Below are 17,126 nucleotides of genomic sequence, written 5' to 3' on the forward strand. Positions count from 1 at the left end.
TCTACTTCCTTAGAAAAGAAGGTGACTTTCCCCATAAGTTTCTGTATTGATTTTCCCCCTTAGCCCATGATATTAATCCAGATACAGGATAATGTATTAATTGCAGATTTTATCTTGATCTGCAAGGAAAAAATCTAGAACAATTCTACCATTTTAACAAACCTTGGATGAGTCAAAGCTGATATGAATGCCTTTCAGTATCAAGGTGGTATCCTTGATTCCTTTAGCTAAAGTCAAGGATAATTTACTTCCCATCTTTTCTAATTTGATGACAACATAGGGATAAAAACCAAAAGTTAGTTATCCCTCCAGGGAGCTCCCCTAATCAGTAGGTAAGAGTAGTCTCATTTTGGAGACATCTTTGCAGTCATCTGCTGGTTATACACGCTACTGGTAGCATTTCCTTAAACAGTTCAAGATCTCTTATTATGAACATCCTAATGTGTTTTGGGTAAGGAGGCAAATTAACACCTTGCTTCCACATAAGAAGTTCAGTCATCCTGAGAGCACATATTTTATAAGAAAGTATTATTTACAATTGTTGGGTGCCTTAACTGGGAACTTCTTCAGTAGGAAGGCATAGATTGGCATTGCCTCTAACTTGGTCTCCTGACTGGCTATTCTACCTTAGGGTTCCCAGTTCAATTTGAAGTTAGTCCTTAATTTTTGAGTGACTGCCTGAGGGAAATAATTCCCTGATTGTCCTGATTGTCCATGATTGTCCATGTCAACACCTGGCATTCATTCGTTCTATTGAATGACCGAAGGCAACACTAATGAGAGTGAAGAAGATATCAGGGGTGTTGGCAGATGTTTTACATTAGAGGAATAGGAACTGCTGCCAACCTCTGTGGTTTCCAAAAGATCACACAGTAAGGTAAGGAAGGATGGTGATTAAATTTTGGTCAGGGCCATATTGTGGGGGATGGAAGACCAGCTGGCAATTACAATTAAGGTGAGTGCAACAGTTTAAGAGAGCCACACCAAGACCTTTTATTTCATGAAGTAGTTTTCAGAGACAATTCTAAAAAACAAAGATCGTTAATGTTGCTCCCTCCTCCAAACTCCTAGAGTGGGAGGTCACTTCCCCAAAGATGGTAAGATTTTTGCTTTCTGTCATCTGCCACAAAATTGGTGGTCCCTATTCCAGTAGTTACAACTTTACCTTTTTTGCAATCATCTTCTATTCTCACACAGACCTTTTGTCAGTAAGGGTCATGCAACCCACACTTTTGACATCTTGTAGGCTACTATGGGAGACTTGTAAAGAAGTGTACTGAACAACATGGTTATTATCCTTATGATATAGTATCGTGTTAAATAACAAGAAAATCCAGGTAGTAGAACTAAACTTGTTTATCCACCTAGGACATCTAGGTGAGTGCATTCAGAGAGTGCATAAACCAGGCTTGCTCAGTATTGCTGTTAGGGGAAAGAAAGCCACATCATGCTCAGGAATGGTAAGGATAGAATCCCAAAATTTCAAAATATGTCCATATGACCCCCACTCCTGTTATCCTGATCATTACCAAGGAAAAGGCTAGGGGCAATGATCCCTTTCTGGGAACAGCCATTTTCAGGGAACAAATTGCTTTCCTAAGGTGTGTGGACCAGAAAGAGGTGAGGAAAGTTGAGCCAGACGTTTTTCTACATTGATGTTTGAGGAGACTGTTTCAATGCTCAGCCATACCAGATCCCTGTGGACGTTAGGGAGCATGGCAAGTCCAGCAAATGCCTTGATTATTAGAGTTGTTCAGTGGATCATCAGACTGCAACTGATTCATAATATAGTATTAATAAAAACAAGACATGGGTTAGTAGAAAGTGGTATGATGGCCAGGGTTGGCTGGTTGGACTGGAAAAGAATCACTGTGATTTTTAAAAACTATCAGCAGTAGAAAGGTACTACTGATAGCCTACAAAGGGGGTCAAAGGTCTGATTTAGTAAATTTAGTAAATTTTTCTTATATGATGTGGTCTCCTTCTCCATGAGAATACAGGTCAACTTGATAGGAGTCACAAGTTTTTCTTGCAGTGGTAAGTTCTGCATAAGAAACAGCAGAGTCCTTTACATTGTTTCAAGTTATAAAAAAGACTTGAGCTGCCATGTCTGTTAGGATGGTGGATCTGGGCAACAATGGTGACACTTGGGGTGGTACAGGATTGATCAGCTTGATTCTTGTAAGTCTCAAAGGAGAATGGGTACTTACCATGGACATATATATCTACATGAGTGACCCCCATAATTGATTGGTAGTCATGATTTATTCTCTCATTTCACAGTTCCAAGAAGGGGTACCTTTAATTTGCCAGTCTAGAGTTTTCAAAGTGGTAAAAATAGCCAGGCAAGAAGAGTCAGTAAAAATATAATGAAGTTCATTAAGGGAGTAGGGACAAGAGCTGTAAGAACCTCTTTGAGTTCTATCTACTGAGTGATCACATCCGTTTATTATTCTGCATAGTTGACACTGAGGCTGAACATCTGCCACAGTCCAATGGACACCATCAAGTTTCAACTTAGCTGAACTTTCAGTGAACCTGGCCCAGGTCTTCATGGGAACCACTCTAAATTGAAAGCCCCATAGTGTAAATGGCTTTTCTTCACATGGGGAAGTAGGGGATAAAAGTTTACCCCAGAAATATAGTTACCATTTTTTCATCTAAAGCTAAAATGTCTCTGGGTCCACTGGTACCCTTAAAATATTGGATTTTATACCTGACAATCAAGACTTGTTGTGGCCTTCATTCTTGCTAGTTACTGAATCTGTGTTGACACACACCCGAACGGGAATATCAGACTGAAGAGTCACATTTCTTTTGTGCGTCAGAGATTCAATTGCAATAAAAGCCCAGGAGCAAACTAATAGCTGCTTTTAGGAAAAGATAGTAGCCATGTCGCAATGGTGGTGACTCCAAACTCTAAGAAGCTCCTCTGGGTGGGTTCTGCCTTCCTTTGACAGAATTTATAATTGGCTAAGTTACTAGTCCCAGAGACTTACACACCCCAAAAGGGCACCCCAAATGTAGACACCATGCCACTGCTTCCTAGACAGCTTCCAAAAATTCTCTTGGTTTGGGCTCCACTCAAAGGATGTGCAGCAAAGATGAACACTCAATTGGAATGCTCAGGAGAAGCACATACTCTCTCCAATACCGAGATAGCCCAACAAAATGTTCGGCCTCCTTTTTTGTGATTAGGGGCTGAAGTAATATATTTTTTTCTTGACTGCTGGAGAGATTGACATTATGAAACAGTCCACTTGGTCTTAAAAATCTTTACCTTGTGACTACTTTATAATGCCTTCTCCCTGCTCCAAAGGAAGATACTTTATCTTCCAAGGTCATTTGCTACATCAGCATTCTTAAAAAGATAGCCCAAAGGTCAGTCAGTGCCTCTGCTTGTAAGAAACAGAAATGTGAGAGGCTCATAAAGAACTATGGATCAATTCTGTTCACTAAAAAGAATGAATTTCACTTTATGTAAATTACATCTCACTTAAAAATATTCATTTAAGCTTTCATGCAAGAAATCAGGAGGATAGAAAAATAAGGCGATGAGATTGTTTCTTCTTCTCTATTCTGGAAGGATTTCTATTCCCTGAGTTTAAAAAAAAAAACAAAACATACAATTGGATTAGAAACAAAAGAGAAAGACAACAAACACAAAACCCTGTAGGTTTTTAATGAAAGCACCTAATAGTATCCTAAGCATCTTAAAGCTATTTGCACTAAGTTCATTGAACTGTGTGTCTGTTGTATCCACCTTGAGAAGTTTATTAAAATGAGTGAATATATTTCCCTTGATATGCTAATTACTGATTATTCTCAGAACAGATTCATTTAAAAATTATAATGATCTATTTTTAATAATCCAAGAGTTAAATATTAGGGAAAAAACAAGCCTTGAATAATTCCATGGGAACAATGAAAGTACTGGCAATTTGTTGGACAATTTGAAACTAAATACTTAGAAATATAAAAATAAATTATTCTAGATTCTACAAACCTAGAGGCAAAGTGTTTCTAGGCCTTTGGCTCAGATCAATGGTTCTTGACTGGCTACACAGAGAACTTATATGGGAAGCTTTAAACGTAATGATGCTAGGCCCTATCCCTAGAAACTCTGACTTAATTGGTTTTGATAGGGTACATACTTTAAAGTTTATAAAGATTCCCATAATTATTCCAGGGTTACATCCAGAGTTACAAACCACAGGCCCATGCAATGGATATGCAGCCATGTAATTCTACTTTAGCTACCTGGTTTGTAAGAAACTTGCTAACACAGAACCTTGAATGTTACTTGACTACATGAAAAATGAAGGTATACAAAACAATTTAAGAATTTCATGTCTCTGACTTTAAAATTCATAACAAAAGGTGAGACTCAAAATATGCAATTATTTCAGCAGGTCTTAATTTTGAGGGTGGGGGTGGCAAATCAGAACCATCCGGATCATTTCTTCAAATTAAAATAGCCATGTCCCCATCAGGAGATTCTAATATTTGGAAAGAAATGTGTGTGGGAAAAAGTAAATATACAATTTTTAAAAGTTTTCCAGATGATTCTGATCCACCCCATGGCTACTACCACTCCATCTTTTATTTCTTTGCTTCTCTCTTGCCTAAAGAATTAGATATATTACAAATCAGTGTCAGCCTTAAATACCTACCCTCTTTGTATGTGATCAAGTTAATCTTTTAGCAAACTTCAGAATAGACGTCTGACCAGAGGAGCACTATTAAATAATGAGAAAAATATCACAAAATAGAGCAATTTAGGCAAAGGGATTGCCAAAAGTTTTCCAACTTAAAAAAATTTATTTTAGGAACAACTAAAAAACTTGTGCTGTACTTTGGAAATGTAAAATTTATTTGAAAATAGAAAAGATTACATTAATGAATGTAAAAACTTGATTATGTCCTGGAACCAAAATTTCTCAAACTTTCTAGCTAATCCAGGCAAAGCCAGAAATTAAATTCTGTTTCTTTTAAACTTGAAAAAAAATGAGTTCCAAAACTTCCTTTTTAAGCAAATATTATCCTTGTGCCTTACTTGGAAGGTTAAGTAGGAGATGATCTCTCTGGAGTATTCTAGCCCTTTCCTACTCAAACTGCAGTTCATGGGATCAGCAGAGAGCTATTCTTGTTAGAAATGCAGAATCTACACCATGATCACGTTGGATTTGTCCCGGGCATGCAAGGGTGGTTTAACATCAGAAAATCACTTCAGCTCTATCATCTATTGAGTGTATTCAAAGAGAAAGATGAAAACCCTTCTTTGTTTCAATGAAAGTATCCAGTTCAATGGTTTAAGGAAAGAACTAACAAAATTTTTAAAGATCTTATTTTGTCTTTTTCAAAAATCCTGTTAAAATATATTTTTTGTTTTTATTTTTGTTTTTAATAGACATTTATAAGCTCTAGTTCTGGTCAATATTTCAGTTCTTTTAAAAAGTGTCTTCTTAAATTTCAGTGTGCTTACAAATTATTTGGGCATGTTAAAATGCAGATTTTGATTTAGTTTGTCTGGGCTGTAGCCTGAGATTCTGCATTTCTTCTTTTTATTAGATAAGTTGTGGGTTTACAGAACAAACGTGCATATTATAGAGGGTTCCCATATTTCACCCTATTATCCATACTTTGCATTGGTGTGGAACATTTGTTACAAATGATTATAGCACATTTTTAAATTGTACTATTAACTATAGTTCATGGTTTAACCTAGAGCTCACTGTGTAGTGCATTTCCATGAATTAAAAAAAAATTTTTTTCACTTACTATATATATAACTTAACATTTCCTTTTTAACATCATACAACACATTTTGTTCATCCATTCATTGGTTGATGGCTACTTAGGTTGTGTCCATCTTTTGGCAATTGTGAATGTTGCTTCTTTGAACTCAATTTTTGGGTATGTATCTAGTAGTGGGATTACCATATTATATGGTCATTTTATACTTAACTTTCTGAGGAGACTTTAAACTGTCATCTATAGTAGCTACACCATTTTAATTACAACCAGCATTGAATGAGGGTTTCCATTTCTCCACATCATCTCCAACATTTGTAATTTTCTAGTTTTTTTTAATATCAGCTATTCTAATGGGTCTGCAATGGCATCTCGTTGCTGTTTTCATTTCACTGATGGCTAATGATACTGAGCATCTTTTCATGTGCTTTTTTTTTTGCCATTTGTTTATCTTTGGAGAGATGCCTATTCAAGTCTATTCAAGTCTTTTGTCCATTTTTCAATTTTTCAATTGGGTTTGTCTTTTTATTTTTAAGTTGAAGGATTTTTAAAAATAAATTCTAAATATTAAACCTTCATCAGAATATTTTCTCCCATTGTATAGGTTGTCATTTTACTTTCATGATAAAATCCTTTCAGGCTCAAAAGTTTTTATTTTGAAGAAATTCCATTTATCTATTTTTTTTTCTTTGTTGCTTATGTTTTGGGTGTAAAGTCTAAGAAAACAATTTCTTAACAGAAGGTACTAAAGATGCCTTTTTATATTTTCTTCTGGAGTTTGATAGTTCTGGCTTTTATATTAGGTTTTAATCCATTTTGATTTGTTTTTTTTATATGGTATAAGGTAGGTGCAGCAGTTTGACATAGTTTATGAATTCCAAAAATAGATACGGAATCATGTTTGTCAACTGGTCTGTCCCTCTGGGCATGTTAGATTGGATTGGATTCAGAGGTTTCACTTTTACTTCATTAAATAATGGTTAAGGCTTTGATTAGGCCACATCAGTAGGACAATGGGGGTGGGGACTCAGAGAAAAGGACAAGGCAAAAGAGAAAGTTGGAGTTTTGAGCTGGAGCCCTGGGAAGTAAACACACAGCAGAAGAACACATAGGAATAGAGACAGTTTTATAGACACAGCAGAGGCCCTGGGAAGAGAGATGAGCCTAATAGCCTATAGCTGCAGCTAAGCCTAGAGAGACAAGCCTTATATCAGCCTAAGCTGAGATTGGAAGGAGCTGGGACCACAGAGCCTTAAGAAGAAGAAGAAAGACTGGACTCTCACAAACATCACCCACCATCTTACTCCAACACGTGGCCAATGACTTTAGGTGAGAAAGTACTTCTTATGTGATCTTGGTTTGGACTCTTTAGGCCTTGTGACTGTAAGCTTCTACTCAAATAAATACCCTTTATTAAAAAAAGCCAACAAATTATCAGTATTTTGCTGACTGATACAGGCAGGGATCCTCCTTTTTTTCTCTTTTCAAATAGAGATCCAATTTTCCAGCACCATTTGTTAAAGAGGCTATTCTTTTTCATGGAGTGGTCTTTGCCCTCTTGTCACAAATCTTTTTGCCATAAATTTGAGAGTTGATTTCTGAACTCTCAATTAAATTCTATTGGTCTATGTCTGTCCTTGTGCCATTACCATGCTCTTTTGATGATTGTGGCTTTGTAGTAAGTTTAAAGATCAGGAAGTGTGAGTCCTCCAACTTCATTCTTTTTCAAGATGACTTTACTATTCATGGCCGCTTACCTTTCCATATTAATTTGATGGTTGGCTTTTCCATTTCTGCAAAGAAAGCTGTTGGACTATTGATTCAGATTGCATTGACTCTATAAATTGTTTTTAGTAGGATTAACATCTTAAAAATAATTAATCTTACAATCCATGAATATGGACTGTTCTTCCATTTATTTAGGTCATGTTTGATTTATTTAGTATTGTTGAATAATTTTCCATGTAGAAGCCCTTTACAGTCTTGATTAGATTTATTCATAGGTATTTGATATTTTAGTTAATATTTTAAATAGAATTTCCCCCTTGATCTCTTTCTTCTGATTGTTCATTGCTTATATACAGAAACACTACTGATTTGGGGGTGTTTCTCCTGAAACCCACCGCTTTTTAAAGTTCATTTATTTGTTCTAGGAGCTTTTATGTGGATTTTTCAGGATCTTCTATACATAGGATTATGTTATTTGTATAAATAGGAAAACTTTCACTTATTCTTTTCCTATTTGGATGCCTTTTATTTCTTTTTCTTGCTTAATTGTTCTGACTAGAACTTCCTTCCAGGAACTGTTGATCCTTCCTGATCTTCAGGGAAAGCTTTCAGTCTATCTCCAATAACTAGGATGTTATCTGTAGGTTTTTCAGCAGATGGGGTAAGATAGGGAATAGGTAGTAATGGCTTAATATTTACAGAGCTCTATTGGAAAGGTGAAAATGTTTTGGTAGTGGATGGTAGTGATGACATACAACAGTGTGAACATAATTAACAACACTGAAATAAATATTTGAATGTGATTAAAAGGGGGAATGTTAGTGTGTATATATATATATGTAATATAATATAAAATTTTAAAACCTGTGAAACTGTACTACAGTGAACCCTGTGTTAAACCATGGACTCTAGTAAATTGTATAATTTTTTTAGTGTGTTTTCATCAATTGCAACAGATGTCTTAGACCGATATGTGGTGTTCATAATAGGGTGGCATATTGTAATCCTGTGTTTTATGCATGATTGTTCTGTAAACCCACAACTTGACTAATAAAAAATAATACTAATAATTACAAAACAATGATGATGATGACTATGATGATGAAAGCAAAAGTATTTCAAAGGCTTATTCCTTCCCACTGGCACATCTGAACTTCTCATCATATCAGTTTTCCCACTTTTGTAAGCATATTCTGTATCCTTTCAGTTTGTACTATGACTTCCATGTGAGAATGCTTTCATATTATTTTTCTTACTCAGGTGATGTGAAACCCACAGTTTTTCACCCAAACGCTAACCTTTGTGTTACAACCTGCACTATAAGCATTTTGAACTGGAGACCACAATAGCATGTGCGTTACATTTCACAAGCCATCAGCCAGAAGCATATGCATTTTCTCTTTTCATAATGTGTAAAACACAGAACTTAAAATTTTCCAATGTATACCACTTGTGTCTAGATGGATTATTATATCATTAATAAACACTATGCCTAAGAGTAGCATGAAGAATATTCATTTAATAAAATACTTGGAAAACTGTGCCAATATGGGACCATGTATGATGTAAAGGGCCAAGTATAAAGACCATGCCTGATAAAGTGTGCATTTAACTAGTAGACGTAGAAAAGGATATGTATTAACAAAGCAACACCATGTGCCAAAACCTATAAAATTTAGTGGCTCAATGCCACTAAAGTAGAATCTTCCTATAGCTCTTGTATTTTTGCAATGGCTTCAGTTCTATCACCTAATCTCCATAAAGAAATTATTTAAAGGTGCAAAATATAAAAAGAGAAATTATAATAAAATTTTTAGTCAAATCTCTAGTTTTGGGATATTTTCTATTTCTATGACCACCTCCCTGTTTCTTCTTTCAGAGGAGCTCCTCTGAATTACGGGCTTAGAAAATAATAAAATAAAATAAAGTAAAGTAAAATAAAACAAAATAATAAAATAAAATAAAATTTAAAAAATAAAATAAAATAAAATACAACCCAACTTTCATTAGGCCCTAATTCAATGATCCCATTTTCCTAAATCTGTTCCAAATTCTGGCCCATTTGCGGAAGTATAAGTTTATGAAATGCTATACTCGAGAAATGTTAAGGGTCTGAATTGATTGCAATCATTGTAAAAGGCAAGTCACATAGAATTGGGATCTAGAAATATATTGATCTGGAGTTAAAGTATAAATCAAAATTAGATTATTCAAAAATACTTGTTTTAAATGACAGAAATAAAATTTAGGCTTACAATAAAAATTAGAAGAATATTTCTAAGAGTATCTATAATAGGTTGTGACAAAATTATTGATCAAATGAATGAACAAGGAAAAAAGAATTGCAGTATTGTTTTGCATTGGATTAAAGAGAGCCTAAAGTCCTAGAAAAATATGTGTTAATTTATAATCTTATATTCCAATTGTGCTACCCAATAAAGATAAACTGTCATCTTATGGAAATATCTTTGTTTTATCATATGCTACTTTTTGGGTAATATTGGTACAGTGAACCACATGCTTCTGCCAATGGTCTCCTCTTTTAGAATCTGTGATACTATGGTCTAATTTTTTTTGACTAACCATTTTCAATGTTTTGGTGAACATCTCTTTCTCTAAACTATCACTAAATGGTGGTGTTTTCTTTAAAAATTTCCAAATTTATTTCTACTCAGCTTCAGTCTTGTAGTGCCAAACATTAATTTGTCTTATCAACTTGGCATCTCATTAGCTTGTAGATGTTAAACTTCACATGTTTAGGGAAAAAAAAGTACTCCTCTAGTCTTTTCTACCTCAAAAAATGGAACCGTTATTCACCCAATTTTTTCAGTGAAAATTTTGTGAGGTATGCTTGATTTCTGTCTTTTCTTCACCACCCCTCTCCAACATGTAATCAACCCATCAACAGTTGCTGTGTCACTTATTGCTCCATAATATATCTCAAATCTGTTTCCTTTTTTACATCTCTCTCTTCAATCTCCTAATTTAAGCCCTTGTAACTGGAGGATGAGAATATGAATACTGAAACATTATAAAGATGATTTTTAAATTAAACAAAAGGGTTGAGGGAAGCGGATTTGGCCCAATGGATTGGGCATCTGCCTACCACATGGGAGGTCCAAGGTTCAAACTCAGGGCGTCCTGACCCATGTGGTGAGCTGGCCCACGCACAGTGCTGATGTGCGCAAGGAGTGCTGTGCCACGCAGGGGTGTCCCCCAGGTAGGGGAGCCCCATGCACAAGGAGTGTGCCCCATAAGGAGAGCCACCCAGCGTGACGGAAAGTTCAGCCTGCCCAAGAATGGCGCTGCACACATGGAGAGCAGATGAAGCAAGATGACACAACAAAAAGAGACACAGATTCTGGGTGCTGCTGACAAGAATACAAGCAGACAGAGAAGAACACACAGTGAATGGACACAGAGAGCAGACAATTGGAGGGGGGGGAGCAGGGAAGGGAAGAGAAATAAATTAAAAATAAATCTTTAAAAACAAACAAACAAAAAAACCACAAAGGGTTGACATTAAAAATTACTGAATCTGGCTAGATTGACTTCACCCTTTGTATGTGCCCATTTCCAACTAAAAACTTGCCATTGTAATTATTATGTCAGACTTATCTGCCCTTTGTTATATATATGGACATTTCTATTGAAAGGGTGACCATCCCACCCTCCTCTGTTTGATATCCATGTGAAAAATCTTGTAGCTGGAACTTTGTTCTGCATCCCCCTCTCTTGTATACCTTCATCTATGATAATGGTTGTCTTTTTACCCTTAAATTTACCTTCCTAATAATCTCATTTCTACACTCTTCTCTGAAGTTTCTTGCCCTTGTTTTTTCCATTCAGGCTACAGCACTCTCTTTAGTATCTCTTCTAATTCTCATCTTTTGGTAACATATTCTCTCAGTTTCTGTTTGTCTATGAAGAATTTAAACTCACTCTCATTTTTGAAGAACAGTTTTACTGGATTCAGAATTCTTGGCAGGCAGTTTTTCCCTTTTGGTACCTTAAATACATCATACCACTTCTTACCTCCATCATTTCTGCTGAGAGGTAGGCACTTAATCTTATTGAATTTCCTATATGTGATGCTTTGTTTTTCTCTTACTACTTTCAGAATCCTCTATCTCCGATATTTGTCAATCTGAATAGTAGGTGTCTTGGGGTAGTCTATCCAGATTTATTCTGTTTAGAGTGTGTTGTCGTTTTTGGACATTGACATTTATATTTTTCATAAGGACTGGGAAGTTTTCAGTCATTATTTTCTCAAGTATTCTTTCTGCCCCTTTTCCATTCTCTTCTCCTTCTGGGACACCAATACTGTATATGTTTATATGTTTTGCATTGCCATTAAATGCCCCGAGACTCTGTTCCATTGTTTTCATTCTTTTTTCTTTCTGCTCTGTCTTTTCCAGTTCAGATGTTCTATCTTTGAAATCATTAATTCCTTCTTGGAGCAATTCAAATCTGCTCTTATATGCCTCTCATGTATTTTTAATCTCATTTATTGTGTCTTTCATTCCCCAAAGCTCTGTTACTTTTCTTTGAAGACTTTCAAATTGTTCTTTATGCTCACCTAGTGTTTTCTAAATGCCCTTTATCTCTTTAGTCATTTTCTTTTAATTCTTTGAATTGGTTTAGGAGAGTTGTCTGATTATCATTGATTGTCTTAAATCCTGTATCTCTTCAGAATATTTGCTTTGTTCCTTTGGCTGGTCCATCTCTTCTTGTTCCATAGTGTGGCTTATAATTGATTGCTGATATCTAGGGATCTGAATATGTTGGTGAATTTACTCAGACTCCCAATTCTCTCTCTTGCCTATTGTTTATTTTCCCAGCTCTTCTTTGTTATTTGTTTCAACTTATTCTAGGTCTTCAAAATTACCCAGATTAATTTATCAAAATTGGGACAGGGATTCATTAATGGGGTGCAGGTTTTCTCCTATGGGTTAGGGTACAGAGACAACCAAAAGCAGTTTTTGTCCCTGCAATTTTCAGATTGGCCAGCAGATGGTGCTTACCAGCACAACTTTCCATGGCTGTGATGCAATCTCCATTTTCCTGTGTTTCGGTCTGGCCAGAGCCAAGATTCAAAACTGGCTCTGCTGACCAAATTAATTGAAGAAAGGCACCCTAACTCCCCTCCCTTTTCTTTTGTAATGGCTGATAGTGAAGAAGAGGTCTGTTCCCTTCTCAGTCAGCTGCAATGATCAAGAGTTTTAACCCAGCTTAATATCTAGTGGGTGGGCAGGAGGGAGCCCTTCCCCACTGCAGGGGTTTGGTAACTGATGTTTGTTGTTTCAGGTTCTTCAGCTCTCTGTCCCTCACCCTCCTGGGAGTTGTGTAGCACTGTCCTGGTCTACTGACCCTCAAAGCAGTTCCCTTGGACATCCTTTGGGTCTTTCTCCTCTGTTTTCATGAAAGTGTTAAGCCCTGCCTGCTTATTCTGATGCTATCTTCCTGCAGTTCTCTCTGATAATGGTTGTAACTTGTAACTGCCCCCTCCATAAGAATCTACCTCTACCCTGGTTCAGTCTATTAATGTTTGTTTGTTTGTTTTCCCCATATAACCCACTCCCTACCCCCCCACCACATAATTTTTGTAAATTATATTTTTTGAAGATATATACATCACATAAAAAATGTTGCATTAAAAAATATAAGAGGTTCCCATATACCCCCATCCCCCCACCCCATCCTCCCACACCAACAACCTCCCCTATTATTGTGGCACACTCATCACACTTGGTGAACAGATTTTGGGGTACTGCTGCAGTACATAGACAATAGTTTATCTTGTAGTTTGCACTCTCCCCAGTACATTCAGTGGGTTAAAGTGGGATATATAAAGTCCGGCATCTGACCCTGCCATATCATTTAAGACAACTCAAAATCCCAAAAATGCCCCCACATCCCATCTCTTCTTCCCTCTCCCTGTCCTCAGCAACTACTGTGGCCACTTTCCCCATCTTGATGCTAAAATTTCTTCTATTACTCATCACAATAGTTTTATAGTAGAATATCAGTAAGTCCACTCTAGTCCATATTTTTTTCCTCCATTCTGTGGACCCTGGAATGGTGATGTCCTCTCCATCTCTAGATCAAGAGGGGGCTTAGATTCCACAAGGATGATGGATGCAATTCCTCTGCTTGCAGTTGTAGATGCTCTTGATTCCCTCGTGTGGTGATTGACCATCTTCACTTCTCTTAGCTGACCTGAGTAAGACCAATGAACCAGAGAGTAGGAGTCACCACTCTGCTGAGGCTCAGGACCCAGCTGGCACATGGGCAGTCCAGAGATTCAAGTCTCCTGAGTATGGACCATCCCTAGCACCAGCCACATGTTCAGTAAAAGTGACAGAAGAGGCATGTGTAGAAAAGCCACATCTGAGTCCAGCTCCATCTTACTCAGGAGCACAAATTCTAAAGTAGGTTCCTCTGACATGGCACAGAACTTGAACTCCATCTGCCATGACCATATACCCTGTGGATCTCCACAGCCTTCAGGAGAACCAGTACCTAGGGTTGTATCTACTTTGGCTTTTTCTGGGGTCCTGCTGAGGTATGTGTAAGCGCAACCCCTTTGATGACCTCCCGACTCTTTTTGGAAGACTCTTAGCCATATAAACTGATTTGTCTATGCCATTTCCTCCTTTTATTCAAGGTCAAAAAGCAGTTTTTAACACTTGATCCAACATGTAGGCTGAGATATTCTACTCGTCTGAGTTGACCCTTTTATTCGAGGTCTCTTTCTGGTTGTTTCTCCAGTTAGTGATTGGTAGTAATCTCGGCTCCTGTTGATGTTTATTAATGAAAGAACCTGTGCAAACTCCATTCCAATTACTCATTAGTATCTTAAGTATAATTAGGGAGGCTGTTTTGGGCCAGGAGGCCTACTGTGCTCCTTTGTTTACACAACCAAATAAACTTTTTTTCTCTTTCAAATTCCTATATCTCAGGAATTGGCTTTAAGATAAATTGAAAGAAACAGCCTGCTTTTGCTCAGTATCATCATCTGTGTCCTGGGTTACTGCAAAAATCTCTCTATGTGCCTGTATCTCCTATATCCACTCTTTTCCACTTCCACTCTATTCTTTCCATAACAGCTAGAGTGGTTATTATTACTGATTTGCTAAAAGCAGTTCATTGGGTTCCAATCCTAGTCTTATAAGACCTTGCACATCCTGCCTCTTTCCTACCTCTCCAGCCTTGTATTATGTCATTTTCTCCCCCACTCTCACCCACCCGGATTCACCAGGTTGCAACCACACTGGCCTCCTTACATGCCACATATACATAATATTTCCTTTTGCATTGTCTCACATTTGTTTTTTGCTTTGTGATATTCTTCCCCCTGCTCTTGACAGAGTTGACTATTTTTTATTATTCAGATCTTAAATTAATCCCTTGCCTTCTCTGACCACTCAGTCTTTAAATAGAAGCATAGCTCCTAACCACCACAGTTATTCTGTCACATTCCCTGTTGACTTGCTTCACAGTATTAATCACAATCCATGCTATCTCCTTCCTTCCTTTCTTCTTTTTTTCCTTCCTTGTTTTATTCCCCTCACTTTAAATATAAGCTTCCTAAGGTTGAGAAATTTGTCTGTCTTGCTGCCTTATGCTCTCACACTGCAAGTATTCAATAAATGCTTGTTTAATAAATAAATGATACTCTAAAGATCACTTCTGAATTGTAGTTTAAATTGTACAATCAAATAACAGTTCCTTTTTTTCTCAACATCTCAACTGGTAGCAAAATCTACAACTATCTTTGTCTTATTGCATCACATCTAGAAATCATAAATTGCTTGAATTTACGAGGTACTACTTTATCCTATTTGGGATAAGTGGTGATATTAATGGTTGGGAATAAATACTTTAATTATATAGTTCATATTATTTAAATATGGCAGTGCTGAAATAAAAAGTCATTGATATCCTGATTTTGCTGGATTCAGGTTGGCTATATCACAAAGATCAATTGTATAGTAACAAATTAAAACATATTATTATTATTTGCTACTTGTTCAAGTTGAGTAGTGAGAATAGCTCTATAGAGAAATATTTAGGAAAATATAGAACTTTGCTATAAAAAACTGGGATGATTTAAGGCTTGCATTTTCCCTCCTCCTTTTTTCCCTCATTTCCTCTCTTTTCCTTCACATCCTTGTAAGGGTATCATATTCTGAGCATTCTCAGTGCTCTCTACAGCAGATGTTAGCATACATATGCTAATTCAACACACTTCCTTCCTACTCATTCCTAAATTCACAACATCTTCAGTGTTTTCTAAACAAAAACACTCAAACTATCTAGATCACAAATACTGATATGCGCTTAGGGAAAACGTAGCTGCAGGGGAAATGCATTTTTTCTCTGAAAAGTTTTGAAGTTTTTCTAAAATTGCTGGAGGTCTGAATCTTAATTTTATCAGAGATTTCTTCCTTATTGCTTGGAAAGGAGAATATTTATATCTGATAAGAAAACAAAACATTTTTTTTACATAATTGCTTAAATATATTCCTTAATGTGAAGTATAGTTTAACTGATAAAGAATATATCCAAGCAAGTGAATAAAACAAATGAAGCTGTGGCCTGAAGAATCATCTTTGCAAATATTTCTTTTCAGAAATACCTTTTTTTTTTTTCCAGAAGACAATTATTATCACTTTACTTTTCAGGTCCTGGAGTAACCTATTCATTCATGCATTCATTTATTCATTCATATATTAAACATTTTTTGAGCACCCATTGTATGTAATATATTATAATATACAATTTGAAAAATACAAACGTTATTGAGGCCCAGGAACTCTCTTTAAGTTACTTAAAGTTTAGGTGAATAGGTGATGAACATGTTTGACTATAATTCACAGTAAAATTAATGAGAAACATTAAGAGTTGTAGAAATAAAATACTTTCAAGTGGATCTTAAAGATTGGAAAAGATTTGATGGATATCTGGTTAGATGACAGGAGACAGAAGGAACAACATGAATAAAGTTAGAGGTAAAAATATATGAGAAGCTGCCCTCAGAAATAAAGAGAATAGTTTGCCTGGAAATACAATTCAGGGAAGAAAGTGTTGGGAATAAGAATAAAACTGTATAGTTGGGCCAATTTAAGAAAGACCAGGTTAACATATATCTGCTTTATTTTACATGAAATTAGGAACCATTGATATTGGTCAGGTAGAGGAGGTGCTTGGTTCCATGTGGTTTTAGAAAGTTAAGATGATAGACAGGCGGTGGACTTAGCCAGGTGGTTAGGGCGTCCGTCTACCACATGGGAGGTCCATGGTTCAAACCCCAGGCCTCATTGACCCGTGTGCAGCTGGCCCATGTGCAGTGCTGAGGTGCACAAGGAGTCCCGTGCCATGCAGGGGAGTCCCCCGTGTAGGGAAGCCCCACACGCAAGGAGTGCGCCCCGTAAAGAGAACGGCCCAATGCGAAAGAAAGTGCAGCCTGCCTAAGAATGGTGCCACACACATGGAGAGCTGATAACATGATGCAACAAAAAGAAACACAGATATATGTGCAGCTGACAACAACAGAAGCGGACAAAGAAGATGCAGCAAATAGACACAGAGAACAGACAACCAAGGTGGGGGAGGAAAGAGGAGAGAAATAAATAAATAAA

This window comes from Dasypus novemcinctus, chromosome 9 (assembly GCF_030445035.2).
Source record: "Dasypus novemcinctus isolate mDasNov1 chromosome 9, mDasNov1.1.hap2, whole genome shotgun sequence".
Classification (NCBI taxonomy): Eukaryota; Metazoa; Chordata; class Mammalia; order Cingulata; family Dasypodidae; genus Dasypus; species Dasypus novemcinctus.